Here is a 5,284-nt window from a genome sequence, read left to right on the forward strand (position 1 = left end):
TTGGTGTAAGGGATCATCTTATTTACTACCGTCGTTCTAAGTAAACAAGATGCATAAACATAATAAACATCATATGCAATTATATAGTAGTGACATGATATGGCCAATATCATATAGCTCCATTGATCTCCATCTTCGGGGCTCCATGATCATCATCGTCACCGGCATGACACCATGATCTCCATCATCATGATCTCCATCATCGTGTCTTCATGAAGTTGTCTCGCCAACTATTACTTCTACTACTATGGCTACCGGTTAGCAATAAAGTAAAGTAATTACATGGCGTTGTTTAATGACACGCAGGTCATACAATAAATTAAGACAACTCCTATGGCTCCTGCCGGTTGTCATACTCATCGACATGCAAGTCGTGATTCCTATTACAAGAACATGATCAATCTCATACATCACATATCATTCATCACATTCTTCTTGGCCATATCACATCACATAGCATACCCTGCAAAAACAAGTTAGACGTCCTCTAATTGTTGTTTGCATGTTTTACGTGGCTGCTATGGGTTTCTAGCAAGAACGTTTCTTACCTACGCAAAGCCACAACATGATATGCCAATTGCTATTTACCCTTCATAAGGACCCTTTTCATCGAATCCGTTTCGACTAAAGTGGGAGAGACTGGCACCCGCTAGCCACCTTATGCAACAAGTGCATGTCAGTCGGTGGAACCTGTCTCACGTAAGAGTACGTGTAAGGTCGGTCCGGGCCGCTTCATCCCACAATACCGTCGAATGCTTGCAAGGCTTATAGTGATGTGCATTACCGAGAGGGCCCAGAGATACCTCTCTGACAATCGGAGTGACAAATTGATACGTCTCCAACGTATCTATAATTTTTGATTGCTCCATGCTATATTATCTACTGTTTTAGGCAATATTGGGCTTTATTTTCCACTTTTATATTATTTTTTGGACTAACCTATTAACCGGAGGCCCAGCCCAGATTTGCTGTTTTATGCCTATTTTAGTATTTCGAGGAAAAGGAATATCAGACGGAGTCAAAACGGAACGAAATCAACTGGAGAAGTTATTTTTGGAAGGAAACCCACCTGATGGACTTGGACCCCACGTCAGAAGATACGGGAGGTGCTCACGAGGGTGGGGGGCGCACCCTCCCCCCTGGGCGCGCCCCCCTGCCTCGTGGGGCCCCCGTAGCTCCACCGACGTTCTCCTTTCACCCATATATACCGTCGTACCCTAAACCTTCCAGAACAGAAGATAGGTCGGGAGTTCCGCCGCCGCAAGCCTCCAGAACCACCAAAAACCAATCGGGACCCCTTTTCGATACCCTTCCGGAGGGGGGATCCATCTCCGGTGGCCATCTTCATCATCCCGACGCTATCCATGATGAGGAGGGAGTAGTTCACCCTCGGGGCTGAGGGTATGTACCAGTAGCTATGTGTTTGATCTCTCTCTCTCTCTCTCTCTCTCTCTCTCTCTCTCTCTCTCTCTCTCTCGTGTTCTTTCTCGTGTTCCCTCTATGGCACGATCTTGATGTATCCCGAGCTTTGCTATTGTAGTTGGATCTTATGATGTTTCTCCCCCTCTACTTTCTTGTGATGAATTGAGTTTCCCCTTTGAAGTTATCTTATCGGATTGAGTCTTTTATGAACACGTGATGTATGTCTTGGTGATCAACTTGCGGGTTTCGTGACATTGGGAACCTATGCATAGGGGTTGGCACACGTTCTTGATTCTCCGGTAGAAACTTTGGGGCATTCTTTGAAGTACTTTTATGTTGGTTGGATAAATCTGAGATTATGTGATGCATATCGTATAATCATGCCCATGGATACTTGAGGTGACAATGGAGTATCTAGGTGACATTAGGGTTTTGGTTGATTTGTATCTTAAGGTGTTATTCTAGTACGAACTCTTTTATAGATTGATCCGAAAGAATAGCTTTGTGGTGGTTTCGTACCCGACCATAATCTCTACATTTGTTCTCCGCTATTAGTGGATTTGGAGTGACTCTTTGTTGCATGTTGAGGGATTGTTATATGATCTATCTATGTTATTATTGTTGAGAGAACTTACACTAGTGAAAGTATGAACCCTAGGCCTTGTTTCTATCATTGCAATACCGTTTACGCTCACTTTTACCACTTGTTACCTTGCTGTTTTTTTATTTTCAGTTTATAAAAACCCATATCTACCATCCATATTGCACTTGTATCACCATCTCTTCGCCGAACTAGTGCACCTATACAATTTACCATTGTATTGGGTGTGTTGGGGACACAAGAGACTTTTTGTTATTTGGTTGCAGGGTTGTTTGAGAGATACCATCTTCCTCCTACGCCTCTCACGGATTGATAAACCTTAGGTCATCCACTTGAGGGAAAATTGCTACTGTCCTACAAACCTATGCACTTGCAGGCCCAACAACGTCTACAAGAAGAAGGTTGTGTAGTATACATCAAGCTCTTTTCTGGCGCCGTTGCCGGGGAGGCTAGGTAAGTGAAGGTATATCTTTAGATCTTGCAATCAAATCTTTTTCTTTCTTGTTTTAGCACTAGTCTAGTTTATAAAAGAAAACTACCAAAAAATGGAATTGAGTTTGTCTCATACGCTTCACCTTTTTAATATCTTTCGTGAGTATGATGGAAAAGAAAATTGTGCCAAAGTGCTAGAAGAAGAAATCTATAAATTGTTTGGCACTAAATCTTTGAATGATGAGCATGATTGCAATGTTGTTAGTATGAATTCCTTGAATATCCATGATGCTCATGATATGCAAAGCCACAAGCTTTGGGAAGCTATGTTTGAGGAAGATGATATATTTTGTCCCCCAAGCTTTGATGAGCAAAATTATTATGATGAAAGCATGCCTCCTATCTATGAGGATTATTGTGATGACACGTATGCTATAAAGAATAATGATAACCATGAAACTTGTCATCTTGATCTTAATTTTCAATCATATGATAGTTATTTTGTTGAGTTTGCTCCCACTACTATTCATGAGAAGAAAATTGCTTATGTGGAGAGTAGTAAATTTTCTATGCAAGTAGATCATGGAAAGAATGCTTTAGGTGCTGGTTATATTGTTGAATTCATTCATGATGCTACTGAAAATTATTATGAGGGAGGAACATATGCTTGTAGGAATTGCAATAATATCAAGTTTTCTCTCTATGTGCTTAAAGTTTTGAAGTTATGCTTGTTTTACCTTCCTATGCAAGTTGATTATTGTTCCCATAAGTTGTTGGCTCACAAAATCCCTATGCATAGGAAGTGGGTTAGGCTTAAACGTGCTAGTCATATTCTTCATGATGCTCTCTTTATGTTTCAATTCTTATCTTTTATGTGAGCATCATTGAAATCATAATGCCTAGCTAGGGGCGTTAAACGATAGCGCTTGTTGGGAGGCAACCCAATTTTATTTTAGTTTCTTTATTTTTGGTTCTGTTTAGGAATAAATAATCCATCTAGTCTCTGTTTAGATGTGGTTTTATGTTTAATTTAGTGTTTGTGCCAAGTTAAACCTATTAGATCTTCTTGGAAGATAGTTATTTGATCTTGCTGTAATTTCCAGAATCTTTGCGCTCAGTCTAAAAATCACCAGAACGTGATAAAATAGTGATTCCAATTGCTGCCGATCAATAAACAAATTTTCCAGGTCGTCTAATTTTGGTAGAATTGTTGGAGTTCCAGAAGTTTACGTTTGATACAGATTACTTCAGACTGTTCTGTTTTTGACAGATTCTGTTTTCATTGTGTTGTTTGCTTATTTTGATGACTCTATGGCTAGTAAAATAGTTTATAAACCATAGAGAAGTTGGAATACAGTAGGTTTAACACCAATATAAATAAAGAATGAGTTCATTACAGTACCATGAAGTGGTGTTTTGTTTTCTTTCGCTAACGGAGCTCACGAGTTTTCTGTTAAGTTTTGTGTTGTGAAGTTTTCAAGTTTTGGGTAAAGATTCGATGGACTATGGAATAAGGAGTGGAAAGAGCCTAAGCTTGGGGATGCCCAAGGCACCCCAAGGTAATATTCAAGGACAACCAAGAGCCTAAGCTTGGGGATGCCCCGGAAGGCATCCCCTCTTTCATCTTCATTCATCGATAACTTTACTTGGAGCTATATTTTTATTCACCACATGATATGTGTTTTGCTTGGAGCGTCATTTTATTTTCTTTAGCTTTGCTTGATGTTTGAATAATGTATCAAGATCTGAAATTATTAAATGGGAGAGTCTTCACTTGGTTGCATAATTATTCGACTACTCATTGATCTTCACTTATATCTTTCGGAGTAGTTTGTCATTTGCTCTAGTACTACACTTATATCTTTTAGAGCACGGCGGTGGTTTTATTTTGTATAAATAGATGAACTCTCATGCTTCACTTATACTATTTTGAGAGTCTTAAGTAGCATGGTAATTTGCTTAAAATCTTAATATGCTAGGCATACAAGATTTGTAAGAATTCTTATGAGTGTGTTGAATACTACGAGAAGTTTGATGCTTGATGATTGTTTTGAGATATGGAGGTAGTGATATTAAAGTTGTGCTAGTTGAGTAGTTGTGAATTTGAGAAATACTTGTTTTGAAGTTAGCAAGTCCCGTAGCATGCACGTATGGTTAAAGTTGTGTAACAAATTTGAAACATGAAGTGTACCTGGCTTGTGCATCCTTATGAGTGGCGGTCGGGGACGAGCGATGGTCTTTTCCTACCAATCTATCCCCCTAGGAGCATGCGTGTAGTACTTGGTTTTTGATGACTTATAAATTTTTGCAATAAGTATATGAGTTCTTTTGACTAATGTTGAGTCCATGGATTATACGCACTTTTACCTTTCCACCTTTGCTAGCCTCTTCGGTACCGTGCATTGCCCTTTCTCACCTTGAGAGTTGGTGCAAACTTCGCCGGTGCATCCAAACCCCGTGATACGATATGCTCTATCACACATAAACCTCCCTATATCTTCCTCAAAACAGCCACCATACCCATCTATTTATGGCATTTCCATAGCCATTCCGAGATATATTGCCATGCAACTTTCCACCATTCCGTTCATCATCATCATGATACATTACTTTTGTCATATTGCCATTGCATGATCATGTAGTTGACATCGTATTTGTGGCAAAGCCACCATGCATTATTTTTCATACATGTCACTCTTGATTCATTGCACCATCCTGGTACACCGCCGGAGGCATTCATATAGAGTCATACTATGTTCTAGTATCGAGTTGTAATCATTGAGTTGTAAATAAATAGAAGTGTGATGATCATCATTCAATAGAGCATTG

Source organism: Triticum dicoccoides, chromosome 6A (assembly GCF_002162155.2).
Source record: "Triticum dicoccoides isolate Atlit2015 ecotype Zavitan chromosome 6A, WEW_v2.0, whole genome shotgun sequence".
Taxonomy (NCBI): domain Eukaryota; kingdom Viridiplantae; phylum Streptophyta; class Magnoliopsida; order Poales; family Poaceae; genus Triticum; species Triticum dicoccoides.